We start from the raw sequence: 17087 nt of genomic DNA, 5'->3' as shown, positions 1-17087 counted from the left end.
TTGCTGGGACCCTATTCATGATAGCTGACGTGGGGAGAACTCCACTGCCTATTAAATTTGCCATGAAACAGTTTACATGGTATCAATAACCTCATGTTATCTTATTCCACTTATAACAAATAGAAGAGGAGGAGTGTGCAGGCCCATGTGAGAGATAAGACTAATGCCCCCAGAATGGCTTTTTTCAGTTTATTAAAAAACTGCAACCACCTACCCTCAAAATAAAATTTACTATCACTTGTGATCCAAGTATTTACATGCCAGGCCCCTCTTACGAAAGGGAATGTCATGTTTCAAAACAGTACTATTATTTCAAAGTAAACTGAAGTCTTGAGCATGACTACATTGCTATTAAAAGCAAAATGGCCGACATTCCTTTGTGCTACCCAACCCTCTCCAGTTAATATCACAGCACATGGGATTCTGACTAGTGAGAGACCAATGTGCTGGACTCAGAAGTGGAGGCAGAGAGGGGTTTTTCTTCTGTGGCATCCAAGGTTCAGCTCTCCACCTGCCTGGGGATATAATCTGGCTGCTGCTCTGATTTAGCCTCTTACGCCGTTTTTCTTCAACAAAGGGAACTCTGAAGGTCCTTCTCATGCCCTCACACAGATGCATACACATCCCTCTCTACAAATCCCTGGGTAACATAACAGTGAATGTTAGTATTACACAGCTGATAAGTTCTGCCACGCATGTTCATAGACTTTTAGTCACTTTTTCTAGAGCTAATCTCTGGGACCCACAAAGCCCACAGCTGTGACTCCTTGCCCTCAGATTTCAGGGATCGCACATGTGAACAGAGTACTTCTGCTCATTACAAAAATATTTCTACCTCACAGATTGGCCTTTGGGACTTGTGAGACGCATAGCCAATCTATTGATTTGGGGTGGGGGCTGGGGGGAACGACAGGTCCATATGTGGAGGAAAGGGACGCCAACACCACGCAAGCTGCTTACACATAGCTTCAGTTGCTATAAGGTCCAGCCAGGTGACTGTCGGCAACTGAGCCAGCTACTCTGCTAGTCAGCCACTGTGACCCCCACTTACCTTTGTAGCCAAACTTAAATGCAAGAGTCAGTGTGGTATAGTTCTGACCAGGGCATTAACAGACTCCTTCTTGAGCCTTAGTTAAGTCACTTAACCTTCCTGTGTTTGTTTCTTTCCTCTGTAAAAAGGGTTAATATTTACCTTCACTGGGATATCATGATCATTAGACAATGTTTGTAAAGTGCTAGCACAAGTGCATATAAAACCATCCAGAAGCTACAGACAAAGTGATTCTCAGGCTCTAGTTAGTTCATATTGAGAATTGCAGAGAATTACAGCATCATTTCCCAGATCACAGGGCATCATGCCCACTGGGGACGCAAAGAACTAGCTTAAGCTGGGGCAAAGTGGCAGCGCAAAGTTTCCTCCATGCTGCCCTGGTGACATGGTAGGATTCATAGATTCCAAAGCCAGGAGGGGCCATTGTGATCATATAGTCTGTCCTCCTACATAACAACAGGCCATAGAATTTCCCCAGAAAAATTTCTTTTAGAAAAACATCCAATCTCTATTTTAAAATGGATGAAGAATTCACCATGAAGAATTCACCATGACCCTTGGTAAATTGTTCCAATCGTTAATTATTCGCTGTTAAAAATTTACACATTATTTCCAGTTTGAATTTGTCTCGCTTCACTTTCCAGCCATTGGATCATCTTTTATACCTTTCTCTGCTAGATCAAAGAGCCCAGGTAAGTACTTACAGGCTGGAATCAAGTGACCCCTTAACCTTCTCTTTGTTAAGATAAATAAATTGGGCCACTTGAGTGGATCACTGTAAGGCAGGTTTCCTAATCCTTTAATTATTCTCATGGCTCCTCTCTGAACTCTATCCACTTTTTCAACAGAAGAGAGCACAACTGAAGTCATTTCCCTGAAGTGAGGCTCAGCTTTCAAAAGCTTGGGAAATGCTGCCCTCGAGCACTTTAAAATGTTGGCAATTATGCACATTACCTGGCACAAGCAACTAAAGGACATTTCTCTTACAGTGATAAGCCAAGAGGGAGGCAACAATACCCAGTGCATGCATTTTTGTAAACTAACCATCAGTTCAATATTTAAGTGCTCTGAAGAATTTTCAGTGATCCCCTCCAAAACAGTACTTCTGCCTGTGCATGGTGATATAACAACAGCACAGAGGAGATGGTTACATCTGAGCGTAGGGGAAAGCGCCTTGTTTGGCCAGCTCACCTAAACACATTTACAGTTAGCTTTGTTTTTTGTGTAGTCCAGAATGAATAATCAATATGAGCATAAGACAGAGCTCTATGTTTTGTTAGGAGATTTCTACATTTAAAAGCAGTAAGGGAATTACACAGTAACACACCATTTTCAAGTTAATACTGGTGAATTTCTAAACATCAACACAAAACATTTTTAAGAACAAAGTAAAAACTTAGCAGAAAAAGTAAATAATAGACATCAGGAGACTGTAAAAAAAGCAACCTTGTTATGACAGGATACCTATGAAAATTATGATGTTTTGTCACTATAAGCATTTCTTATGCTTGGCTATACTGTAGGAAGACAGAAAAAGGCACAAAGATTAGTTGCACCTAATGTTGAGGAAATATCACCTCAAACATTTTGCTTATATTTTGTCTATTGCACTTTTTCGTCTCTTTTTAGAGCGTAAGCTCTTCAGGATACAGATTGTGTCTCCCTATGTGTTTATATCACACCAAGCACATTTGAGATAAGAAATAAGGCACACTGTGTTTTCACTGTTATATAAGTCTCAGATACCATTCCGAAAACAAAGCACAACGCTCCTACTGACTGCGCTCGAATAAAGAACCTGAAGAAGAGCTCTGTGTAAGCTCAAAAGCTGTCTCTCTCACCAACAGAAAATGATCCAAGAAGATATAACCTCACCCACCTTGTCTCTCGAATAAAGATACATTTACTTTCAGGAGAAAAATATTTCCGACTTTTGTCCTTACCTTATTCCTTGCTCACAATCAGAAACAGCAATGTACCATATCCAAGAATAGTAAGAGCCTGCAGTATTAATGTAAATCCCAAATCTATTTTACAGGCCTCAGAATTCTAGTTTCCAAGCAGACACACACCTCAGCTTATGTTTCTACACGTTTAGCAAGGCTTTAACATAACTAAGAAGGTATTCAAAGAGCTGCTAGGTATAATGATGATTCATATCAAAGACAGCTACAAAGAAATGCCTGTGGGTGAAAGAGTTTAAAAAAAACAAAACAACTAAACTCCACCTATAGTGTCTCCACCCTTCAAGGTAGTTCTTTTAAAATCCTGTGCTCGAATAGTCATAACCCTGTTCGGTGTGCTTATCCTTTTTGCATATGTATTTGTTATAGTAATGAATCAAGAGCACAAGGAGTTCAAAAGTCTTCCTAGAAAAAAAAAGCTAACAAAATTTAATCTTTATGTTTTTGTTTCTCTCACTTAGCCCAAATAAAAGCATAAAAAGAAATGAAAAAGTTTACAAAATATTTTACTCCAGAATCTTTAAAACAAAACAAAACCACACATTTACATGAATGAAAACGAATGATCTTAGCTCAGAACAAAAGTGCATGCACCTATAAATTTGAATTTCCCCTACGTCATGTCAATCCACTGACTTTTCTTAAAAGCAAATAATCTGGAACTTTAACAAGAAGTGGAAGAAGAAATAAGCAAATTTAGTGACATTGTTTCAGAGTAGCAGCTGTGTTATTCTGTATCTGCAAAAAGAAAAGGAGTACTTGTGGCACCTTAGAGACTAACAAATTTATTCGAGCATAAGCTTTCGTGAGCTACAGCTCACTTCATCGTATGCATGACATTGGTGATTTTTAGGAGCAGAAACAGTCAACACAGGAGTGCTGGGAAACAGCTGTGCTAATGAGCACTAATAAGCAGACTGAGTTGATAAACAGGTTTCGCAGAGTTTAAACCAATAGACAAGGTGAGGGACAGGCACATGCAAAGAGGCTCTATTACTGATGTGCAGGCCTCAAACTTTAGATAAGCAACCTCACATTTCATGCTTAACCAAACCTTGTACGCTGGATATCTCACAATTGCAAATCTGCTCAGGAGAGTTCTTGTACTTCCATGTTACCAACTTGTCTAAGCATATCATGTTAAATTTCTGTTGAAACCCACAACACAAGAACAAAGGGGCATTCAATGAAATTAAAAGGTGGCAAGCTCAAAAATGATAAAAGGAAATACTTTTGCACAGAATGTATAACTAGACTGGAATTCATTGTGGCTGAGAAATTAGCAAGATTCAAAATAGGACTGGACATTTGTATGGATAAAAAGAATATCCAGAGTTATAATTAATGAGGCCAAAAATTTTGGGAGGGATATTAAACCCACAGCATCAGGGCTTACAGGAGTTTCTACCTATTAGAGATAAGTTTGAGACCTAATGTGGGAGCAGATTATCCTACCTCTGCCTACTGCAGGGTTCTTACACATTCCTGTGGAGCCTCTGGTAATGGCCAGTGTCAGAAACAGGATACTGGAGTGGACTAGATGAACCCCAGGGCTGATCCAGTGTGGCAATTCCTATGTTCCTAAGCGCAGAGACATGCAAATGAACTAAATATCAAGGTGGTTTGCTCAGTTTGAATTTGAATCTTTCTATAGTATATCCTCAGGAAGAAAACTGGCAACTCCATGAGCAGGGAAGTTTAAAAAACTGAGAAAAAGAGAATACACTATAATAAAAGTTACTTATTTTGGATGAGTCATTCATCGTTACTACTAATTTCAGGGTGGGTGTGTAGGTTTTTTTTCTGGTTAGCCCTGTCAGCTTCTCCTGCTGTTTCTTCTCCCAACACAATGATGTTTTTTTCTTGTGAAGATGAAAGCAACATAAAACCTGCTGTTATGGTCAGCCAGACTCAAGCAGCCACATTACTACTGCCCAATACCCAAACAAACGATAGGGTAGCAGGGGTGGGGGAGTAACAGGCAATCAAGAAATGCAGAGGAAATCTGGAGATAGACACACAACTCCTGTACGCAGTGTGTTGTAGCCATGTCGGTTCCAGAATATTAGAAAGACAAGGTGAGTGTGGTATCTATTGAACAGATCGTTTAATTTTGTTCAATCTTACATTTAGCAGTGACACTCTGAGTACTTTTCCCAGACCTGGAGAGCTCTGTGTAGCTCGAAAACTTGTCTCTGTCACCAACAGAAGGTGGTCCAATAAAAGATATTACCTCACCCACGTTGTCTCACACATGCTTGCCTACAGGTGATAGTGACGGAATCTGGTGTCTTAGAGCTCTATATTAACAGTTTTTTTGTTTGTTCCCAAAGTATTAAAAGCATAACATACATCCCTCTTACAAGCCTTATTACAGAGAAGAGCAATTGGTCTGCACCATTAGGGCTGATCAAGTCTTTAGGCTGAAAGGGAGTGGAGAAAGGGTTAAAAGCAGCCCTGGGGAGGCTATGCAGCAGACAGCCAATCAGTGAGGGGCTGCAAGGAGCTGCCAATCAGAGCAGAGCAGGCTCATATATAGAGAGAGCTCCCTGGGCTCCCAAGAGGAGTCAGTTCCCTCTTGGGAGCCCAGGGAGAAAGGACTAGGTCCCTGAGGGAACCGCTAGCACCCTGGACAGAGCAGGGTCAGGGAGTGAGAGGGAGCTCCAGCCTGACAGGCTGAAAGACAGAAGCCTGGGTACAAGAGCAGAAAAGATGCTAGGGCTACAGGGAAGTGGCCCAGGGAAATGGACAGTGGAGGTTGAAAGAGACGCAGCATGTGGCTGCCGCCTAGAAGCTCCCTGGGTCGGGAACTAGAGTAGTATGTGGGCTCGGGTCTCCCCCCATCCTCCTCCACAGGAACTTGCCACTGAGGGGAGTGGCCAGTGAAGGGCTGCAGTTTGCCACTGAGACAAGTGGCTAAAACCTTGGGCTGCAGTTGGCCACAGAGGCGAGTGGCCCCACAGTATGCCAACATTTTTATGGTGGCCTTAGAACAATGCTTCCTCAGCTCTCGTCCCCTAATGACCCTACTCTACTTGCGCTACATTGATGACATCTTCATCATCTGGACCCATGGAAAAGGAGCTCTTGAGGAATTCCACCATGATTTCAACAATTTCCATCCCACCATCAACCTCAGCCTGGACCAGTCCACACAAGAGATCCACTTCCTGGACACTACAGTGTTAATAAGCGATGGTCCATAAACACCACCCTATACCGGAAACCTATTGACCGCTATACTTACCTATATGCCTCCAGCTTTCATCCAGACCACACCACACGATCCATTGTCTACAGCCAAGCTCTGTGATACAACCGCATTTGCTCCAACCCCTCAGACAGAGACAAACACCTACAAGATCTCCATCAAGCGTTCTTACAACTACAATACCCACCTGCTGAAGTGAAGAAACAGATTGACAGAGCCAGAAGAGTACCCAGAAGTCACCTACTACAGGACAGGTCCAACAAAGAAAATAACAGAACGCCACTAGCAATCACCGTCAGCCCCCAACTAAAACCTCTCCAACGCATCATCAAGGATCTACAACCTATCCTGAAGGACGACCCATCACTCTCACAAATCTTGGGAAACAGGCCAGTCCTTGCTTACAGACAGCTCCCCAACCTGAAGCAAATACTGACCAGCAACCACACAACAGAACCACTAACCCAGGAACCTATCCTTGCAACAAAGCCTGTTGCCAACTGTGTCCACATATCTATTCAGGGTACACCATCATAGGGCCTAATCACATCAGCCACACTATCAGAGGCTCATTCACCTGCACATCTACCAATGTGATATATGCCATCATGTGCCAGCAATGCCTCTCTGCCATGTACATTGGCAAACTGGACAGTCTCTACGTAAAAGAATAAATGGACACAAATTAGATGTCAAGAATTATAACATTCATAAACCAGTCGGAGAACACTTCAATCTCTCTGGTCACTCGATTACAGACCTAAAAGTCGCAATTCTTCAACAAAAAAACCTCCAAAAACAGACTCCAAGGAGAGACTGCTGACTTGGAATTAATTTGCAAACTGGACACCATTAAATTAGGCTTGAATAAAGACTGGGAGTGGATGTGTCATTACACAAAGTAAAACTATTTCCCCATGTTTATTTTCCCCCCCTACTGTTCCTCACACATTCTTGTCAACTGCTGGAAATGGCCCACCTTGATTATCACTACAAAAGGTTATGGTTTTTTTTCCCCTCTCCTGCTGGCAATAGCTCACCTTACCTGATCACTCTCGTTACAGTGTGTATGGCAACACCCATTGTTTCATGTTCTCTGTCTATATAAAATCTCCCCACTGTATTTTCCACTGCATGCATCCGATGATGCTGTAGCTCATGAAAGCTTATGCTCAAATAAATTGGTTAGTCTCTAAGGTGCCACAAGTACTCCTTTTCTTTTTGCGGATACAGACTGACACGGCTGCTACTCTGAAACATATAAAACCCAAGAGATTTATTTTAAAAAATCATAACCTATTTAACCTGATATTCCTCCTCTCAAAACCCCTCAAAAACTTTACAGGCCAATCTTCAGCTAATGTACATAGGAATATCACCATTTAAGTTAATTTCCATTAGCTGAGGCTCTGACCTTAAGTTGTTTTTTAATAAAAAACTCTATTGATCTTGGCTTCCAGTTCCAACAAGCATATTCATTCCTTTTCAGAAAAATGTATTTTATGATTGCCTGCCAAAAGAAGAGGGTAAAAAATGTTTGGTTACAGCCAGTCAAACGCCCATGTTGGCACAAGAAGAAATGGATATAAACTGGCCATCAATAAGTTTAGGCTTCAAATTAGATGAAGGTTTCTAATAATCAGCGGAGTGAAGTTCTGGAACAGCCTTCCAAGGAGAGATGGAGAGGTAAAAAACCTAACTTGTTTGAAGATCAAACTTGATAAGTTTATGGAGGGGATGATCTGATGAGACTGCCTACAATGATATATTGCCCATCCACAACAGCTTGTAGGAAATATCTCCAGCAGCTGGAAATGAGACACTAAATGGGGAGGGCTCTTGAGTTACTACAGAGAATTTTTTCGCAGGTGTCTGGCTGGTGGATCTTGCCCACATGCTCAGGATCTAACTGACTTCCATATTAGGGATTAGGAAGGAACTTTCCCACAGTTCAGATTAGTAGAGACAATGGAGGTTTTTCACCTTCCTGTGCAGTGTGGGGCATGGATCACTCACCAGTTTGAACTAAAGTAAAGAGTGGATTCTCTGTAACTTGAAGTCTTTAAATCAAGATTTAAGAACTTCCCAGTAACTCAGCAGGAGGTTATAGGCCTATTAGTGGGTGGGTGAAGTTCTGTTGACTGAGACATACAGGTGGTCAGACTAGATCAGTGGTTCTCAACCTTTCCTGACTTACTGTACCCCTTGCAGGAGTCTCATATGTCTTGCATACCCCAAGTTTCACCTCATTTAAAAACTACTTGCTTACAAATCAGACATAAAAATACAAAAAAGTGTCACAGCACACTATTACTGAAAAACTGCTTACTTTTTCATGTTTACCATACCATTATAAATCAATTGGAATAGAAATATTGTACTTACATTTTAGTATGTAGAGCAGCATAAACAAGCTATTGTCTGTATGACATTTTAGTTTGTACTGACTTGGCTAGTGCTTTTTATGTAGCCTGTTGTAAAACGATGCAAATATCTAGATCAGTTGGTGTACCCCCTGGAAGACCTCTGTGTACTCCATGGGGTGCACATACCTCCGGTTGAGAACCACATGATCATGATGATCCTTTCTGGCCTTAAAGTCTGTAAGTAATGGAAGTTTCTGTAGGCTTCTAGCAAATGCAAACTAAAATTAAGACAGGGAATATATATAATGTCCTCCATGTCCAGACATATGGTGCTCCATGGATGCATCATAGTTATCTCAGCAGAAATTCCATGCCTGCTTTTCCCTACCCACTGTGTTATGCCATCTCTTTAGCAACACGATTCCTTGGAGCCAGGCTGTCTCTGGCTGGCTGCTGTCGCCTTTTTATCAGAAACATTCCTACTCCCGTGAGAGCTCCCACCAAAGTTAGTCAGCAGTGTGTGGATTCCTCATATCGTAGATAGGAATGACAATGCCTTATCCCCTCCTCTGTATGCAGATCCACAGCTCCACAGAAAGAATGTGGGTTAGGGACTGGGTACCACAGAGAGAACTCTGCCTTCCACACCTCCTGGACAGGGCTCTACTGGGCAGTGTAGATCAAAGGTAGGTTGCTTTGAAGATGGTGTTTCAGACTGGACTCACTATGCCTCATAGTGTTAAACAAAATACGTTATTTTTTCCACAGGAACATGCTGCAGACTGAATAAGCAAAATGTGCAACTGGATGAGACAGTAAGATCAAGAATATCTGTGGAAACCATGTTTCAGAGGAACAGCCGTGTTAGTCTGTATTCGCAAAAAGAAAAGGAGTACTTGTGGCACCTTAGAGACTAACCAATTTATTTGAGCATGAGCTTTCGTGAGCTACAGCTCACTTCATGAATACATTAGATATGTTAGCTGCACTAGAAGGAAAACTGGGACACGAGAGAGGAATACAGTGAAGAATTAATAACAGTTCTTTACATTGTACAATGCATAGGTATAATAACAGGAAGCAGTTCACATCTTGACTTTGAAGAGACGCAGAGGACATAATTGGACATCTAAATGTAGAAACATCATAAGCCAAAGAAAATTTTCTATTTACCTAACTAGCAAAGAGGAGAAGGTTCTTAATATTTATTCCAAGTCGTGAAGCTGAAAAGTTTCACATAAAAGCACTATTATTAGATTACTGTGCCACCAAGCTCCACAATAGGAGAACTGGACACCATGGTATTGCATTGGGTAGGGTCAAATTCCACAGGAGAGAAGCTGTGTCAAATAGCTGAAAGCAAAACACACTTTGTGGCAAATTCCTCAGAGAAGAATCCTTCTCTTTATATTTTGAAGTGCAGAGCACAAGAACTGACACTCCACAAGTCATACCCCCTACTGGCTCATTAGGACAGCAGATACATGTCAGACACACACTTCTACATGCACCAGTCTAGGCGCATGTACTAACCAAGTAATTAACAGTAGGAAGGCCCAAATTCACTCTTCAGAAACAAAAATATTCTTTAAAAGATCTGTAATTTAGAAGACAGTTTTGGCTGCCTGCTGAACATAAAGCTTGTATTCAGTAGTGGTCGAGCATCACTGTTTCAATCTCGGAAACATCCGAGAGTTGCAACATGTTCTTCCAGACATGAACCTTGCCAAGACAACCCAAATCTTTGTGATCTTTTAGCCAGGTCACTGAGTATACTCTATTTGAAGCTACTCTTGCAAGCTAGTCTTAGAAAAAGACTATTAAGGAATGTGGCTACACAACTATTTAAAAGCCTCCACCCACGATAGTCTGGGATGAACACTGCTTGCTTATTACCTGGGAACTGAATTCTTACATTAAATATTACTGGAGGACTTCTGATTGTTTAAGTAGTCCCTTTCAGAATGTTTTTCCCTTTGAAACAGAAGAAATGTTTTTGAGCAGAACTCATTATTGGCAATAAACATGGTTTCTCCTTTGGTTTGCTGGTGGGGAAGATATTTGTTCAATGCTGGGGTGAGGTTTGAAGGCTACATCGGTATGCTGTTTCAAAGATGGGTTTTGAGATATGTTACTATTTTCTTCAGTTCTAGTTTGTTAGGTGGTCAGAAACCAACAGCTGTGAGTGCCATATGTAACCCTTCTGCCCGTCAGAAATGGCAGCAACAAGGGCCGGGTTCAATATCTAGGGGACCCATTCCAATAGCACAATGCAAACCGGCTCGAGCCCCCAGCCAGTGACCTGGGACAAATATATACCACCCCCTCTGGGCGCCTCCAAGAGGCAGTACTTCCCCTCTCGCAAGCACCTAGTCTGAGTGTAGCAAAAAGCCTTTTAATAACAGAGAGAAACAATGTGGCATTATGTTGGGGAAACACCACCAACAGGATTTATAACACAACCCATGAGCAAAAAACCCACCCCAAGCAAATTGGGGCATGCCCTTTCCCTTTGGTTCTTGAGTCCAGCAACCCCAAATCACCCAAAGTCCCAAAAGTCCAATGACCCAAAAGTCTCTGTCTCTGGTCAGGGCAGCCCAGAGTTCAAAAGTTTATCTACAGAGCTTTACCTCCCAACCTGGGTGGAGATGGGGGCGGAGGTAAGAGGCACCTTACATGATCTGAAGCTGACCGCCCCACAGCTCCATAGGCCTTCACTTCGCTCCGCTCCGCCAGACGCCCCACAAACTACTTCGCTCTGCGGCCCACACGCAGCTCCTGCCATCCCACGGACTGCTCCGCGTCCCACCAGCCGCTCCCGCTGTCCTATGAACTGCTCCACCAGCCTGTCCACAAGGCACTCCAGCCGTCCCACACACTGCTCCACAATCTATCTTCAGGCTCCCCCACTACTTAACACAACGCTCAGTGATTTCAGCTCTTAGGCAGTTCAGCTCTTTGGTGAATTCAGCTTGTAGTAGGGGAGCCTCAGTGCTGGTGCACCATTAGCCCAAAGTGAGCTCAGCAGCCTGTAACTAGATTTCTAATGAAATCAAAATTAGCTCTGATATTCCACAGTGGAGAGAGGAGGAAGTGCAATTAGCATGTAAGGCCCTCACCAAGGGGCCCATGCCACCAAGTATTAATACTTGTCCCCAGCCTCTCTCCACTCACAGACTTTTGGAACCCATGACCCTTGCCTCGCGAGTGCTACTTAGTTGATGGTGAGTCCCTCCATCATAACAAAAGGCCAAGTACAGTCCAAGCACAGTTCCCATAATCAGGGTAATAAAATTTATTCTTCCTGCCCCAATAACAGAGACACTGGGGATCCCACAGCAGCCAAAGTGGGCAGCTATGGCCTCATTCTAGGCAAGGTGGGTGTGCCTATGCAAATGAGATCAGCCCCTGAAGTTCTTTTCCACAACTTGCCACACCTCACCACCAGATGTCAGGGTGGAGCTCATCCTGACACTGCTTACACATATAAATTTTATTCTTGTAAAATAGTTCAGTTACTACATAATTAAGGGTCTGTACACTAAACATTACACTCATGGAAGTAGATTACCCAGCTTAGCAGCAGCTACTCAATGGAGCCTCCTCCTTCTACCATCCCATGAACAAAAGAGGTCTTGCTCCAATCTCCAGAGCCTCCAGAACATATCCACCCCCAAAAGACCCAAATGAACTCCACACAAAGTGTTCCAACTCGCACCAGAAACCACAGCTTCACTCTTACCAAACACCCACCCTAAACACAAAACAATCACACAGTTATGTACCCCAAAATCCAATGCACTAAACATTAGTACAAGCAAGAGAGTCCCTATTCACAAGAACACCCAGCACCATTTCATTCTCAGGTTTAGCCTCCAGCCACCTCGGCTGCAACTGACTGCTAGATAACAAAGCGTTTTAAACTCTGCTGTGCAGACAGTTACAGACCAGTGATGCACCATTTCCAGCCTGTGAAACCTTTTTCCATATCAAAACCCTCCCTGGAACCTCCTCCCACATTTTAATATAAATCTGACATCTGATCATGACCCCCTGGTTGAGAATATGTCCTGGTCCTAAAAGTTGGGACTTTCATAAGTACACAGCACTGGCCTACTTCTGTTCCCATAAAGTCAATGGTGCAACTGCCACCCTTATGCTTTTGAAAATGACACCCCAAAAAGATACAGTAACCACAGAGAGCCAAAGATCAGCACCCATCTTCCTGATGCTCAGCAAAATCTGTCCTCCAGCAACTAAAAACTCTCCCAACCTAGTAAGGAAACCACAGAGACCCAATATGTCTGGAAGCCCGCAATGACACATGGGGAGATGCTCTTCGGAGCAGAACTGCACTTAAACAAAGACTATACATTCTTTTATTTTAACATAAATATAAAATTACATATAAAACCCCCTACTGTTATAAGGTGGACTAGGCCACGAGGCCCCCTGCTGAAGGCCCTGCCACACCCTGCCCTAGAAAAGGGCAGTAGGGAGGTCCTCCAAGCTATCTACAGTGGCTGCGTGGAAAGCAACCAATCAGGGTCCACCAGACTAATATAAGAAGAGCTGCAGGGCCAGACAGAGTAGTTCCCTGCTAGAGCTGGAGGAGAGTGGATGGTGCTCTGAGCTAGCTACTGGGACTCCACCAGGACAAAGCTCTGAGGTAAGGGTGAAGAATGTGCTAGAGCTACGTGTTACACACTCACTCACTCACTCCAGGGCTTTGATGCATTCCAGAAGAGGAATTGAACTTTTAGTGGCCCAGGTCAAGAGCTGCAGCCAAAAGGTCCAGAGAGGTGAAGAGTCTCCAGGGAGTAAGTCCTGGGGGATGTGTCCCATGCCAGGACCAAGACTGCTTGAAGAGCAGGGACAATTTGAGAGAGCCCACAAGGGGCTGAGACAATTCAAACCAGGGTACTGTGATAGGCCTGATTGAGGAGCAAGCTCAAATATAGGGCTGCAGATCAAGAGATCTTATTGAGGACTTTGAGATACGCCCAGTTGGACTTGTACTCTGGAAGGGGTTTGCTTTGTTTTTATTTCACATACAGACTGTGTGTGATTCAGCCAGAGGGCTGAGTCAGCAAAGACCCCCCAACAAACAAGTAGAGTGTGTGTGGGCACACGCACTAGACCACAAGGCACTTGCAAGAGATGTGACCCCATTACACCTACATTTAAACAATGTAAATTTTTCTGTGTCAGGCACTCAAAAGTTAGGAAATGCCAGTTTTAAGGTTGCCTGTGCAAGTGTGTAGGCCTCATGATACAGTCTTCAATGACATGATCACATACTATTCTTCCCTACTTCATTCAGCAATCAGGATGGATGGCGTTCCTCACAGTCCTCATTTTTCTGTGTGTGGCTCCAGGCCTTATTTACTGCCCACTATTCAAGCCCTGCTCTAAACACAGAATTATTAATTTCCTCAAGAGCTTTTCTATGGCACTCATCAGGATAGCATCAGAGTCACTAGCACAGGACTTGGCCAACTACGGCCCATCAGACCTTTTAATCTGGCCTGTGAGCTCCCACTGGGGAGCAACTCCCGGAAGCCGTCCCCCCTCTGACTCCCATGCATAGGGGCAGCTAGGGGACGCCGCATACTGCCCCTGCCTCAGGTGTCGTCCCCGCAGCTCCCATTGGCCGGGAACCGCAGACAATGGGAGCAGCAGAGGTGGTGCTTATGGATGGGCAGCGCGCAGAGCCACCTGGCCATACCTCCACATACGAGCTGGAGTGGGAAAATGCTCCTGCTTCTAGGAGCTGCTTGAGGTAAGTGACACCTGGAGCCCGCAATCCTAACCTCCTCCCCTGCCCCAACCCCTGGCCCCAGAGCTGATCCCCCCCCTCCCATCCTCTTGGTCACAGCCTGGAGCACCCTCTTGAGCACCCAAACCGTTCCTCCCCAGAGCCCTCACCCCTTCCCCAGCCCAGAACTGCCTCCTGAACTCCTCTGCCTGGAGCAGTGATCGGATAAGGGATCAGAAATAGGCCCCACAGTCGCAGAGAGCATGCCTCTGTCCAGCATCCTCCTACTGGAGTGATGGATGGCCATCTTGGCCAGCACCAGGAGGAGGCTGACGAGAAGGCTTCATGGAGCCACGGAAGGGGTGTGCGTGGATCAGGAGGTGCAGGGAGAAGAGCAAACAGAACCTCAGTAAGAGGTTCTGGAGGAACCAGAATGGGCTGCTACCTGATACACGCTACTTAGAGGTGCACCAGAGTCTCCTTCTTGCTGAAAAAGAAACAGGTGTCAGGGGAATTCGTGAACTGCACCAGGTACATGCCCGTGCTCATGGCTCTGTGAAGGAGCTGACTATGGCTATCCCCAGAAGGCTGAGGGACCAAAGTGGTCCACTGGCGTTCCTTGCCCTCCTTGGGTGGCATATCCTGACACTTGCTGTCAGGGCAGGACACAAGGGCAAGGAAATGAATGGTGAGGAGCATTAGCACATACAGATGTTTCCTGGGCATGGTTTGGAGGCAGACTAGCTCGATGTTTTCAGCTGGCTCAGACTGTGCATTGGGGTGGGCCATTTAAATTCTTGGGGCAGATGCCTAATAAGGTCTGGAGGGCCACTGGAAGGTGTGTAGGGAATGAGGCAGGGTATTGCAGGAAGAGAGGGGATGGTTTCATGGTTAAGTAATTGAATGATGCCCTAGAGAATTGGATGCTATCCCTGCCTCTGCCACAGAGCTCTTATGTGATGCTAGTCCAGGGATGAGCAAACTTTTTGGCCTGAGGGCCATGTCTGGGTATGGAAATTGTATGGCGGGCCATGAATGCTCATGAAATTGGGGGGTTAGGGGACAGGAGAGGGCTCTGGCTGGAGGTGCAGGCTCTGGGGTGGGGCCAGGGATGAGGGGTTTGGAGTGCAGGAGGGGGCTCCAGGATGGGGCAGGGGTGAGGCTGACTGGTCTGTAGTTCCCTGAATTCTCCTCCTTCCCTTTTTTTTTTTTAAAAGATGGGCACTATATTTGCCTTTTCCCAATCCAAATACCCCAGGACATAATGAGTTTGTTCAGACAACAAACTCAACTGTTGCAGTGCACTGTTGAACTACATGCCCAAAGACCCTAAGCTTTAGCCTCTTCAGTTCTGGGAGAATTCACTGGTCACCCCCATGGCACCATGGTGAACATCCTTATATCTACCACTCCACACCTGACAACAAGGAGAACTGCTACATATACACCAAGCCGTAAAACCAGAGTACATGCCACCTGCTATACTGTTGTACATTTTAGCTACAGGATATAAGTGTTCCTTCTTTAAAACACTAAGTGAAAACAAAGTAAAGTACAGTTTACCCTGTTAGTGTCGGTGAAAAAAAAGGTTTTGGACAATATATGTGTTTGGTTGCACTTTAATTTTATTCCCTGCTTCTTTGCACACAGTAAGATTCTATTTTTGGAAACCACAAAGTATCTTTATTTATTTACCCCAAGCACTAAGGAATTCATAGTGGGAGGCAAAAACCCACCCATACTTAACAGACAACACTGTGGATGACTACTGAAATGGTCTTTTAAGGCCTCTCTCAGTAACACACCTCTGCAGTTAGCCCTCATGTCTGACTGCTCAAATTCAGCAAATTGCTGGTCCACTTCACCCTGCTACAGCTTTTGCCACTTCACTTCAAAGATATTATGCAATACATAACAGGCAACTATAACCATGGGGATGTTTTTCTGGCTAAGATCCATTCTAGTTAGTAAAGACCACCAGCATCCCTTCAGTGTACCAAAACAACATTCAACAGTTATTCTGTACCTGCTGAATCAGTAATTGAACCTTTCCCTGGTGCTGTTGAGGTGACCAGTTACAGCTCCATGAGCCAAGGCAGCAAGGAGTAGGCTAGATTCCCCAGAATCAAGACTGGCATGTCAACATCACCAATGCTAACCTGCCCTTTGGAAAGAATTCGAAGAGCTACAAGGGATAAAGTCCTGTGTTCTTAAAGATGCAAGTGCCATGCACCTTCCGTGACCAGCCCACACTGATAACGGCGAAGCACTTCAGTAAGCAACTAGCCCTCCCATATCCAGGGGAAAGTATCCCTTTCTGTGTGCATTAGCAAGGTGGTGTGGTTCCATAACTGGGATATGCAGGCAATCCCATCAATCAGTGCTTGTTTCTCAGGCCCAGAAGCAATACTCATGAGAATTGTGCTGAGCTCAGCATGGCCATGCTTCTTACAGGTAGATGGCGGAGACTGGAAAGCACCAGATGGGATTGTGGGAGTTTTTAAAAAATGCCATGAAAATTATGGGATGTGGAAAGTATGGGATGGAGCAAGTGGCATGGTGGAAACTCTACCCCTAGCTTCTAGAAATCCCAAGGCAAATCATTAGTATCCCACAAAAATGCTGCAAAAATGTCTCACAAAGCACTGAGCCAGCCTGCAGTGCAGGGCACACTGGGATACCTACCTGTGATTCACTGCATTTGACACGGACACAAGCTCTCCCATTGAGTACACAC

General features: G+C 44.3%; 1 protein-coding gene across 11 annotated transcripts in view; it reads right to left on the bottom strand.

Moving 5' to 3' along the window:
- NEDD4L (NEDD4 like E3 ubiquitin protein ligase) overlaps positions 1 to 17087 on the bottom strand; it is a 371293-nt gene that overhangs the window by 237867 nt on the left and 116339 nt on the right. The window contains exon 1 of one of the 11 annotated variants that reach the window (XM_073343634.1): positions 2995 to 3078. The exons of the other annotated variants lie outside the window; for them this stretch is intronic. The gene's annotated coding sequence lies outside the window, so the exon portion shown is untranslated. Of the gene's footprint in view, positions 1 to 2994; positions 3079 to 17087 lie in introns of those variants that run through there. 11 annotated transcript variants of the gene reach the window in all.

The sequence above is a fragment of the Lepidochelys kempii genome, chromosome 5 (assembly GCF_965140265.1).
Source record: "Lepidochelys kempii isolate rLepKem1 chromosome 5, rLepKem1.hap2, whole genome shotgun sequence".
Classification (NCBI taxonomy): domain Eukaryota; kingdom Metazoa; phylum Chordata; order Testudines; family Cheloniidae; genus Lepidochelys; species Lepidochelys kempii.
The sequence above is the reverse complement of the archived record's forward strand: the minus strand, read 5'-3'. Positions and strand labels throughout refer to the sequence as shown.